The sequence below is a fragment of the Rhagoletis zephyria genome, unplaced genomic scaffold (assembly GCF_001687245.7).
Source record: "Rhagoletis zephyria isolate East Lansing unplaced genomic scaffold, Rhagoletis_zephyria_1.1 Rzeph_scaffold_00073, whole genome shotgun sequence".
NCBI classification, from domain to species: Eukaryota; Metazoa; Arthropoda; class Insecta; order Diptera; family Tephritidae; genus Rhagoletis; species Rhagoletis zephyria.
In genome coordinates, this window is record NW_016157157.1 from 399,611 (window position 1) to 413,072 (window position 13,462).

The 13,462-nt window shown below is 36.2% G+C and overlaps 1 protein-coding gene across 6 annotated transcripts in view; it reads left to right on the plus strand.

Moving 5' to 3' along the window:
* Mnr (Membrane-bound Notch regulator) overlaps positions 1 to 13,462 on the plus strand; it is a 73,007-nt gene that overhangs the window by 15,863 nt on the left and 43,682 nt on the right. For 4 of the 6 annotated variants that reach the window (XR_001848827.1, XM_017627896.1, XM_017627881.1 and 1 more), the window contains one exon: positions 11,347 to 11,397. The exons of the other annotated variants lie outside the window; for them this stretch is intronic. The gene's annotated coding sequence lies outside the window, so the exon portion shown is untranslated. The remainder of the gene's footprint in view (positions 1 to 11,346; positions 11,398 to 13,462) is intronic. 6 annotated transcript variants of the gene reach the window in all.

The following is a 13,462-nucleotide window of genomic DNA, read 5'->3' on the forward strand; positions in this document are numbered from 1 at the left end:
ATGTATACTTTAAATAAAAGTTAACGAAAAAGATTTCAAATGCAAGACATTTTGAATATGGTGAAAAAACTAAACCATGAATATTCCAGTGAGTTACGGTATGTACATATGTATTTGCATAAGCATAGCTCCGAATTTCTTTCCTTCAAGTCTTAATAACACCGAATAATATTGCAACATTTTAAAATGAGCCATATTTAATATTTAATTTACAATTTCATACAAATTTAATACTTTGAAGAATCCCCATTTATACCGTAAATATTATTTATTATTGATGTCGTCGCTTTGATCTGCACTAAGCCAATGCATAAAGCAAAAGAATTTACAAATGTACATACTCGCTAACATGGGTGTTCTACCAAAATGGGGAGCGTGAATGAAAAGCGCTCAAAATTTCGATGCGCATTAAAATTTCATTTTCACAGACACTTCGCTTTGTATTTGCATTTGAATTGAATTCAAAAAAAAAAATTCCCTTTCACCCTTATTTTCATTCTGCTCCGCAGCTTCACTCAAGTGACAGCAGGAACCTTTTCCATCATTTAGGCTTCATCATATTAGTACGTACGTATGTACATATGTAGGTACTTAAGTACATATACCGGCGCTGAGTGTATAAATTTATGTATATATGCATGTGCATATGTCTATTAAAATGCATATATGTATGTAAGCCTTATACATGCGCAGTACTATAGCCCGTACATTTTTAAATCTATTTCTCGACATGTAAGCGCTTCATTCCAGATCGTCATTTACATAAATATCATTTTCAAATCGAAAAATAAGCGCATTAAAAGAAAGCACAGTGTGTAATTTAGCGTCATCAGTAGGCACAAAAGATCCGCGACTGTGCGACCCGCTTATCACTCAATCATAATCGCTCTCATCACAAATTCGTTCAGCTCCATTCTTTTGTAATTCTGCGTCTGCCCTCAGCGTTCGTTGTGTGGATGGGAGCATCAGTAGCAAATGGCACACACACACTTTGTGATAGGAAGGCAGCAGCGGTGGGTGGAAGGAAGTTCGTACCAGCAGCTTTTGTGATATATATCTGATTCGTTGCAAATGGCTGTCTGCTGTCTACTGCCGCTGTGTGTGCGTACTTTAATGCTACTTATGTCTTTTTTATGGAGATCAATGCTGTCGTCATTAGTGTAACAATAAAATTAATCCAACTAATCATTACTTCTGGCGGAAAATGAACAACGTGCACTAAATCATACTTACGAGTACAAATCATTTTGATGGAAGGCAAATTTATGGTGATTGTTGTTTGACTTCTGAGCCTCCAGAAATATGCTTGTGATGAATGAGATTAGACAGATTATGTGATTTTTAAAAGAGCTTAAACTAAATGAAGTACATACTTAGTTTATTTCAAACGATTGGCAGTGGCACTTATCGAAGCATTTGGACTTCTAAGCCGGAAAAAGACAGATTCGTTCTTGTTACTTAAATGAATAAAAATATCGCCTTACCAAGCCTAAATCGTAAATCATGCGGATTAGCTACTAATCTTACTAAAAACAAAATAATAAAGGGGCTTACGAATACTATAGTATTTTACTTGGATTTTTATATTACATATTGAACATTTAATAAGTAGATGCCACCCAATAAACAAAGTTATTAAAATACCTTGGAGTCACAAGTTTGATACTAGTGACTAAACTAAAGTTGCACATACTATACGTACATAAGTATACCGTATGTTAATGCATACATACATATAATTAAGTTTCTAAAAAATAAAAAAAATAAAAAAATAAGTTTGCATTAATACATACATGTACATTAAGGTGGTCCAAAAATGCATGTGGAAAAAGTAAATTCGGAATTTGTTCGCTTTCACCCCCTAAGGTTCTTCTATATCGAAAAAATATACCCTTGGGGTCGCTCAAAGCGCTCAAAGTTTTCCATGTATTTTATATGGGCAAAGAACAACTTTTCGTAGAAATGGTATAGAATTCTTAAAAATCAATATGTTTCTCTGCACGAGATTTCCAATAATAATACTCAGTTGTCTATTTAACTATTTCTTCATAGTAACTATAATTTATAGCTCCGCCAAAAACCACCAAAAAAGTATTAAAAAATTGTTAAATAAACAATTGTGTATTACTTTTGAAAGTCTCCTGAAGAGAACCTCAGTATTCCGATCGAAAATATTGATTTTCAAGATTTCTATACCATTTCTACAAAAAGTTATTTTAAGCGCCTTGAGCGACCTTTAAATAATTTTTTGATTTTACAATAAAAAAACTGGGGTATATTTTTTTCGATTTAGAACAATCCTAAGGCGTGAGCGCATTAAAATTCCGACTTTACTCTTTATGGACCACCCTAATGTATAAATTCACACATGTACATGCACACATACCAATATTCAGTTGGGACTCACAAGTCGGATAATGACGCTATTCGAACATCTACCGAAACTGGTTATTAAATTAAAGGCAGCGGTGAGTTAACGTCATTAGTTGGAGTTGATCACGCGTTTATTATTCGTATATAAGTACATTCGTACATACGTTTATATGTATGTATGAAGAAGTTTATTTATAAATACGGACGTGTTTGCATTTTGCAATTTCAAGGTCTACCGGTTGCACAGTAAATAGCCTTATTGGAGAAATGAAATTGTAAATTTTTTGTAAAATTAGCACAAAGCTACTATTCTTTTGTAGAAAAAACAATAATTAAAATATGTACATACATTACAATAAGTGGAGCTGGGCAACTTTCTATTAAAAACCAAAACAAAAAAATTAAATTTATAAACATTTCCGAATAATATTTACAAAAGCGATAGCTTTGTTAACTGAGCGCGGAGCGCAAAGCCAACAGTTATATTTTCTGCTAACTCTTATACGTACTCATACATATGTATGTAAATGATCGATGCATGCAGAGATGATGAGTAAGCAGTCAGGTTTATTGCTTAAATAAATTCTCAGTTATGAGGCTCTTACGCTGGCTCATCGTAAACACCGCTCTATGAACATTCCAGTTGCTTCTTCTTAAACTCACATTTTTTTTAGACAGAGCATTCGGAGATAAGCGAATATGTACGCATGTCTAAACAAAGAGATGCTTTGATCTCGAATGCTTGTTCTCGTGAAATAGTTCAATTATTTTTGGTGATAAATGACGAATATACTTAGATACATACACTATACATACATACATACATACTATAAGTATGTAGCACTAAGATGTCATGTTTAAATATACGTTTCACAACATCTTTCTCATTTCTATTGAACGAGGGCTTTCTTGCAATATAAATTCAATCAATCGAATATTCGCATTCGCATTTGCAGCCGCGGAGCTTCCGCATTAGTTTTAACATTCGCATTCGCAATAATCAATGCGGAGCTTTTACGAATGCGAATGTTATGCAAGTTCACCGATAAAACGTATGTATATGTGGCAAACAAAATGACAAAATGTAGCCAATATTTTTGCCTGTGGCCGTGGGAGTATTTTTGTGTAATAAAACCGGTCAAATGTCATATTTGTCAACTTTGATAAAAATGTTTTTAAACATATCTATTATTTCTTAAGCTATATAACCGAGCTATCAAAGGGCAGTCATACAAGTTCCAACCTCTACTTGACCTTTGACGTACGTCAAAGAGAACTTAGTCTTTCTAACAATTTTGTTTTTTTCTGTGCTTTAAATACCTGCATTGGTTTCTTTCTTTATTATTATTTTTTTCGAATAATCTCAAAAAAACTACTAGACACAAAAGAAGAAAGTGTGCACTGTAATTCTTAACCAAATTTTCGTGATTTGCTTTTGATGTTACATATATTCGTTTCAATAATTTCAAATGGGGCTCTTTGGGGAATCTACGTTTAGCAAAAATTTAAAAAACAGTAATTTTTTTTTCCTTGTCGGGCAATATTTTTTCCATAGGGATGTACATTGGATTCTTGGCTAAAAACTTCTGTGTTAAAAATGTCCCTTCTTTGCTATTTAAAGTCAAAGAGTAAGCTCCTTCAATTGGGATTTCCAGCAGAAATGGACTATAAGGATAATCGAGGCCGATAGGCTAAAGGCCTTCCAGTAGCGTAGATGTTTTGTTTAGGGCTAATAGAAGAGTAGGCTCCATTGTATATTATCCTTGATGTAGAACCTTTTCTATCTGTATCGCCACACTATAAAAAGCTGTCTCTGATTATTTGCCTCCTGAATAGGTGTATTGATTTCTTGCTTTAAGTGAGGTTTCGTAATAACTAAGTAAATGTATGAGATGAGTAGCAGCTAAAATATTTTAGTCACACACGAAGTACGGCTTATAGGCCGATAATAATTGAGATTCAAATTTCAGTAGGAACAGAACTATTGATATTTTTCAAATCTTCGGAACTTTATTTAACTCTGGGTGGCACTAAAGATTTGTAATTACACCAACCAAGAAACTCCTGCCCCGATAATATTAATACTAGTCCAAGAGCTGGCAACGTTTTTCTTACACTATTTATAACCAGGCTAGAACTTTCATGATGAGTCCGCTATGACGGCCCATTAAACTAGCTGAAAGTCTGGCGGCTCTCCAGGGCTGGCTTTGGCGCCACCAGGACTCCAAAAGTTGCTAACAAACTGGCGTTCCTCTATTGAAACAAATTGCGTATTCTGAATAAAATCGCTGTATAACAAAACTATATGTTCTGAACGATTTTGGAGCACTTTGAGCAACGAGAAACGCGTTTATTTGAACGCCTGCTATTTTGAAAATTCTTTTTTATAGTATTTTTACGATACTTTTCCATTTCGTCAACAAAGTATATTAAAAATTAGTAAGAAACAAGTTGATTTGAACGTCTGCATAGTAACGGATTTTTGGATCTGGCAGGGCATTTGCACCCAAAATTTCGTCTGGCTTCAAACATATAGCCTCCTGAGGATTCAACCTATGATAATTTATAAAATTTAGCCTGGTTATTATAGTGTAAATAGTCCACTTTTAATCGCCACTTTAGCCGCGTCTGGCACCCACTTTGCACCGCCCTACCAGTCTGGCCAGTTTTTTTTCGGTTTCAAAGAAGTACCAACACTGATATCCCAAAATACCAGACTGGTTAAAATAGTGTAATTGATGTGTTTTTTTTGCATCCTTAAAAATCCTGGTGGCGCCAAAGCCACCCCTGGAGGGCCGCCAGACTTTCAGCTAGTTTAATGGGCCGTCATAGCGGACTCATCATGAAAGTTCTAGCCTNATCCGCCAGACTTTCAGCTAGTTTAATGGGCCGTCATAGGGGACTCATCATGAAAGTTCTAGCCTGGTTATATATGGTGTAACCAAAACCGTTGTCAGCTCTTGGACTATACGCTGTGGAAAATAAACGGAAAATAAATGTCGAGAACTGTGCAAAGTTACTTTAAAAAAAAAAAANCCATCCTTAAAAATCCTGGTGGCACCAAAGCCACCCCTGGAGATCCGCCAGACTTTCAGCTAGTTTAATGGGCCGTCATAGGGGACTCATCATGAAAGTTCTAGCCTGGTTATATATGGTGTAACCAAAACCGTTGTCAGCTCTTGGACTATACGCTGTGGAAAATAAACGGAAAATAAATGTCGAGAACTGTGCAAAGTTACTTTAAAAAAAAAAAACATTTCTGTGTATTCCTCACCGCAGTTCAACGTAAGCGAAAATAACGCAATTATAATATAAATGAAAGAACCTACCTTTATTTTCAACGCAATCTCTATCGTAATTTTCACCACCGTATTGAGCTTAAGTTGGTGAAGTAACTCAGCTCAGCGAAAGTTTTTGACACTCAAAATTCGACTACCAGCAAATCTCCAACTTCACTTATCCCACACTTATTGCTTATCCAACAATTGAATCGCGCTTCTTATATTCGCTAAATGAATGCAGGGGTTTGTCAAAAAAGTGTCAACAACAGCAGCCGCATGTGACAGTAGGTGCAGATGCCGGTGACTCATATTAAATGGAAAGCGAAAACGAAATCTATCAAAGCGCCCAAAGCTGTTTGTTTAATGTTTTCGACACAATTTTACATACATTTTACTTTCCAAAATATTTTATTGAATTGTACTGGTAGTGGATGTTTTTTTTGCGCTCTCTTTTTGCCGATTTTTTGCCACCCACACTTACAAATAATTTATTAAAAAAATGAAATATTTCAAGTGGAAAGCAAAAAAAACGGACAGGAATTCATTTAGCATTCAAATATTACACTTCCGATGGTAGGGAAATAAAAGCAATGCTTTTGTATTTAAAAAGTTGCGCTTTCAAAGTTTTGAAATTGAAACCGGTATGCAAATAAGTATCAGCACCGACAAATGAATATTCAGAGTCAAATTGAAGCGATATTCAATATCTACTACAAAACCGATGATTGCCCGCTTTGCTTTGCATATTTGCCGGGTTCACCTTCCTGTTCCAATAACCCAGATCGCTGAGACAAAAAACAAGCGAAAACACAAACAAAGGCACACGCACACGCACTCGTGTGTTCCATGCAACTAACTAAATTCTCTTTATTCCTTTGCTGAGTTTCAACTATGCTGGGGGGGGTGACTCGGTTCGTACTGCCTCCGTTAAGCCAGTCCGTTGCACATTGCCAATATCCGCGCTTGACTCTCATTCGTGCCCCTTCGGCCTCCTGATTTCCATTGCATTGCAATTGCCACCATCGATGACCGAGTGGCGATGGCACGTAGCATGTTGCACGTTGCCAACAATGTCAGTAGCATGGGAGTTGGACACAGTGCAGTGCAAAGTTGTGGTGTAACAACCGCATTGCAAGACGAAACTTTCCACTGGAAATTATTCGCATACAAACAACAACAACAACAACAACAACAACTGCTGGCTGACAACAAAACCCAAGCAAAATTGTTATCTTCATCGCTGTTTGATTTGTTGTTTTTCATTGGCGCCTCTATTGTTTCATGCAGCTGTTGTTGCATTAATTGTTGTTATTGTTTTGTTGTGTTTGTTTTTATTGTTGCTGTGGCATTTATTATACAAAGTCAAATTGCATGGCAAATTGTTCGCATTCAAAATAATTAAAACTTTCACTGTGGTTAACGGTTGACTGAGCGATGTCAATGGCACAGTGTGTGCAAAAAGTGGGTGGCAGGTAAAAAATTTGATGTAATTCATTGAAGCACGGCGAGATGTTTTTGGCGTAAAATATTTAGTGGTTTCGTTGCTTGGAGTTTTTTTGCGCTTGATCGTTAAGCTTCCAGTCGCTACTAACTTACATCCTGCGGCTAAAGTATGCGAAAGATAATTATAATGCGAACAATAAATCGTAGCCATTATGATAGCCAAAAATATTGCGATTTCGATGGAAATTTGATTACTTAAAGTCTGGTCATATAATTTTTTAATTAATAACACACAAAAAATTTATACATCCAATTTTTGGTAATTTAAAAACTGGACATAAACTTTTATGTATTAACTTTCAGCCGCGAATCAATGGAAAAAATTTTTGGCCGTGCAAATATTAACACATTTTTGCCATCTTAAACCATTTTTGGTAATTCATAAAATGGACATAAACATTTAATTTTTGGTTATTTAAAAATAGAACACAAATATTTAGACCTAAACTTTCGGCCGTAAATAAAAAATTTGCACCATGTTTTTCTGACCAATTTTTGTTTATTTAAAAACTGGATATACCCTTAAACATAAATTTTCAGCCAAATGAAAATGGGGATATCATTTTTTATTTAATGACTGAACATAATTTTTTGAACATTTAAAAACTGGACATAAATTTTTCATCGCTCACAATACCGGGCATAAATGTTGAACTACATTAAATATGGTCATACATTTTTGATTTTGGTCATTTCAAAATTAGACATAAACTTAAAGACTTTGTATAATTGACCAACCATGCAAACATTTTTGGTTTTTAGAAAATGGACATAAATTTCCAGCCATATAAAAACTGGACATACATTTTTGGATATTTAAATACATACTTACACGGAAGAAAAGAACTAAGTAAATATACAAAAAAAAACGGAAACTAACTAAAAACTATTTTATTTTTAAAATTAGTCAAAGAAAATTTAACAGTAAAAATGGCATAAATGGGAAGTACGTACACTTTTACTTCTTTCAGTGTGCAGTTGTTGTTGTTGTTAATTTTTTACCAATTAATAGTCGGTATCTTCCTTTTGTCATCCATATTTTTAGTCCTTTCCAAGGCAAAGGGTTGTCTCCACCTGTCACAGTCAATTTATGTGTTAAACTTTTAAATAATCCACATTGCATTTCAGTTTTACTTTCCATGTGATATTTACTTATATTCAATTTTTAAATACAAAGATTTTAAGACCATTTTTTAAAAGCGCAAAAAATTGTGCTTTAAACTTACCAAAGCGGACATACACCCTTTTTAATTTCAAGCGTTGAATAAACGGATTAGTGCTTAGAATTTTCAATTTGCAAAATCTTCCCATGAAACGGCACCCCAGCTCCCTTCCACGTCTCTTTAAAATATATCGATTCACAATTCCAGCTCAACCATTCCAAGCCAGCAAATGGCCTTTGGTTTAACCTCGCCTCTTCCGTCTGGCCACATTGGCATTTCATAGTTCGTCGTGTTGCTGACCGCTTGTGCGCCCTTGGCAAAGGTGACATCACTTCTAAGTGAGACAGTTTGGGAAAGAGAAGAAGCGAGTGGAAATTGCGCGGCGATAAAAACAATAAATTCATTTCTGCCGTCATAGCTATTCATTTCTTTCATTTCGCACTCTCTGTCTCGCTAGCCTTTTTCTGCTTGAAAAAAAAAAAAAACAAAAAAAAACAAGCCATTAAAACTAGGATCAAGCAAACAGCAATAGCAACATAGACAGAAATATGGAAAAAGTGGCGACAAAAACTATTTTCTCCCAAGCGGACTGTAAAGCAAGTGCTAGAATAATGAGGACACCAGCACGAGTGGCGAAGCGCCACCAATTGACCATTGTTTTAGTCGCCTGCAAATTATTATTGTATTTGTATTTGTATTTGTTAAGCGCTGTTGGCTGCCAACATTTAGCCGAGGTGAGGCTGGGTGTGAGACGAGGTGAGGTGCGGTGAGGTGAGGTGGAGCGGTGACGTGGCATGCCAACAACATGACTTGTGTGCTCGAGTGCGGCGAACGAGCAACAACCCCCAGCGGATTACAAAGTGGAGTAGAACAGTGCAAACATCAACAACTCGGCTGTATTGTCGAGCAGAACGTTGCGGCAATTTAATAGAAACGAGAATGAGCGCTGCAGCAAAGGGGCTGGGCAGGAAGCTGGTTGACTTTGCCAACAAATATTATAGTGAAATTTATGAATTGGGTGGGATGATAGCGAATGGATTTCGCCGCTGGGTGGCTGAGTTTTAACTGCTTTGTGGTGAAAGTGCCATTAGACCGGCAACGCCATAAACTTTGTTGGGCAATATGAGGTTAGATTATAAGATTGTGACGCACCAACAGAAATTTGTTACAATAAATAGTGGAGCTGAAACACGTTCGCAGTGAAAGCGGTGGGTTAGAGGGTCAAAAAATATGTAAAAATGGGTAAATGCGATTTGAGATGTTACAGAAAGACTGGTGCCATTTCTAGTCCGATCAACAGACAAAGAAGTGTTTTCAAATAGCTGTGAAAATCCTTAGAAACTACAGTATATTTTGAATATTTAGTTTTTGCGTGGTTTTTGTTAAATAACACGAGAAATCTGCTTATTTTTTTGACTCAATTGAAGGAAGTTAGTGGAAAAAAGCACACCACGACATTCTGCAACAGGCCTATCAATTCCTCGTCTCCCCTCTTGAAATGCCTACCAGGGGGCGGAAATGCTAAGTGTTATCCGATTTTAATGAAATTGAGTCTGCCTAACTTACTTTTAACCTGAAAAAATTGAGCCTGAAATATTCTGCCTTATCCTGAGTTTCTCCTCAAAAAAATCACCCGAAAAATTTTCATCTGCCCATAGTAAAACCATGGAAACCAAAAGTGAAAAGTGAACCGGTTCGGTAATAAAGGAAACTCATGATAACGCTGATTATCAAAATTAGCCTACTGCTCGCCCTCCAGCCATACAAAAACCGTATAAAAGCCAATTTTTCTTAAAACCGATAAATATCTAGTATATCTGCCTCCTAATGTAGCGGCCGGGGAAAGTTCACAAATCAACATAATTTTTTTCACTCCTAAACAAAAGTACTGCATACATAATAAACTTCAAATAAACATATTTTAAGGGAATCGGTCATTGTTAGGCGTCCAGTCTGTGGAAGATTAACGGAAGAGAGACTATAGAGTATTTTGAAAACAATAACCAGAGTCTCCAGAAAATCATTGAAAAGTGCATGAAAGTATGTATGGAAATGTTCACAACTCTGAAAGACAAGCAAGTCCATGAAAAGCGCATTCAAATTTTTATGCAAAAGTACGATTCAAACCACACCGACTTCCAACGTCCATTGAATTCTACTAGTGCAATTTTTCACAGAAAAATCCTTAAAACGTACTACTTGGCATGCCAAGAATCTTATCAGCTACGTAGTTGACTTCGAGACTTTTTAATCTAGCACTTTCTTCCAACACTGACACCACTCTAGGCCATCAGATCCAGCAGATCTGTTGCTTTTCAAGCTGCGCTTCTTCTATTCCAATTTAGTCATAGTCGTCCATCATCTTCGTCTGGTTCTCGGGTTCACCTTCCCAATGGACTTCAATACAGTTAGGTATTTCTAGGCCATCGGTTACTTGGCTGCCATTGTTGTTTTCACAGGAATTCGCACTTGTCTTTACAACCTCTGTAAGTCGATACTGTCCGTCGCCAGGCATTTCGAGCTCGATCGATCCCACATAGCTCGAATTCGCCTAATCGCAGCGTTGTACTGTAGGCAGCATCTATTTTTTTTTTGCTGGTTCCAATTTTAAGAAAAAATTTAGAAATCCAGCCGCTTGCTCCTCGGCAGGCACCCGTAAGAAGCGGCCTTCCCTGGTGAACAGAAGCTGCAGACTTAAACTGCATTCTCAAACCTCCCTCTCTTTCTGCCGTAATCAGTGACTCTGCACCAATAGCTTACTACGCTACCCAAAGCGCACCTTAGATTGGTTAAATTGTCATAAAGCTAACTATTACTTTAGTCTATTACTTTTTTTGCATTCGCCGAAAATTTCCAATCTTCTGTTCAACGACTAGATATTTTGCGTACTACTAATTAAAATCTAAGGCCATTGCTTTCATTTTCGGCTCAGGTTCATGTTTCTGATTCATATTTATTACAAATTTTGTAGCTTGTACTGCATTGCATTAAATTGGTAATTTATTCTTTTTTTATTCTATTTTCAGCTGCATCGCTGCAAAACTTCCGAGAAATATTCATTCAGCAGACATTTGCCGGTAAGTGGCAGTACAAAAATTTAATTAAAAGTTCATCATAAGGAAAGTGTTAAAAGTTTGCCAAAATCATTTCCAGAACATAAATTAATATACATAAATACATAAATAAGTGCATAGTAAGTATGTAGAATGCACAAATGTAAGTATGTGTGTATCTATATAAATAATTTAACTCAAATAGCTCCTCTAAAGGGCAACGAATCGAATCGCTATCATTGCATCCACAAATCTGTAAACAAAACGGCTGTGTCAATATTTCATGTTCCGATGTTAATTGTTTTTGTTTGCTATAATTAAATTTTAGACATAACAATTAAAAGTGTGTGAAAGAATAAAAGACTTGCCATCAAGATAGTCATATAAAGATACGCGAATGTATGTACATAAATAAAACAGAGTATTTGACAGAAAAAACACGTCATAAAAATGTCTATGTCTGTGGTAAACGTACGCAATGAAAATCAAGTGTGCTTTATTTTAATAACATTGCAACATTAAAGCAAAAATTATACATAAACAGGATGGTCAATATAATGGTTTATTCAAAAAAATTTTTAAAAAATTTAAAAAATCTTTTTCGGTATAGATATTATTGATTTATTCAAAAGCGCAAATATTCCCATTATTTATCGAACACAATTTCATGCATGTGGCTACCTCGGCTGGCTTCGCAATAGCGCATTCGGTTCAAGGCCATGGTGACGAATGGCTTACTCGTTATTCATCTTAATGGTCTGAATCGTCTGAATCAACTCCCGGTACTCCATGGCATCCGACAAAAAAAAAACGTCTAGCGGTATCAAATCACCGAGACGGCTGATAACATGATTAACATGCCATCTAGCGGAAACCAGAGATCGCCCAAGTTCAAGGCTTCAATTTCCGGCAACAAAAATTTTTTCATCGCGCCTCTGTCTTTCGGTCAACGGAGAGAGGGTTGACCGAAATTGCGCTTCTCACTTTCTGGGGATGCCTTGGCTTCTCAACGATCGCATGCGACTTTTCCGATTCCATTAGAAAAGATGATTTTTCGAGAAAACTGATACTGACTTGCTCTCAAATAATATATGTATGTTTAAAAACAACAACTATATGGGTCACCCTCTACACATACATATGTATATGGGCAATTAAAGTATTCTTTGTCCAGATATTGTCTGAAGCAACAGCTGCTTTAACATAAAATACTTTACTTAGTTTTATTGCTCTACCCATTGGCCATCGCTAACCGACGCCACCCATAGACTTGTGTCAATTTGCATATTTATTACATCACCATGTTGCTCTTTTGTGTGTGTGTGAGGTTACATACCTTTAAGGCTCTGTTATGCATACTTGGCATTGCATGCACTGCTATACCATTTTTACGTAGAAATCAAAAACCAACAGACTTTTACGTATGTAATGCTGTGCGTTGGGTAATCTCTTACACGCGAAGCTCATTTAACAGATTCCTTATGTGACAACTCTCAAGCAATGCCAAGTATGCATAACAGAGCCTTTACACATTCACATGCCTCTTACAACTTCATATGCATGTATGTATGTATGTCCTTTAACCATTTTCTGCAAAAAGCAATTCATTTACAAGTTGAATAAATTAATTTACAACAATTTATTGCATATGCATAGGCGCATATACATACATATGTACACATTTTTACTGCCGGCGCAGAGCAAACAAACGCTTCCGCAACCAAGCTAGGTTCTAGAGAGCGGTGCAAATTGTGTAGAATCAACAGCGTGGATGGTTGCTCGCTTTGTGTTGCTCTCATACATACATATGTATGTGGCTGCTGCTGGTGATTGCGTCGAAAGCATTCAGATTTGCCTGAAAAGGGAAGCTTTAGAAAGATATGCTTTTGAAAGATATGTCTTACGAATGCATATTAATAGCTATATAAGTATATATGTAGATGCACATATGTGTGTATTTATGTACAACTGCAAGTGAAAAGTGCTAAGGCAGCATTTAATAAGCTGCACTTTGAGGCATCCCCGGCTTATGTACACTTTTAGGCTCCGTATGAAGTACGCAGCAACATTACAAGTTGCGAACATTGTG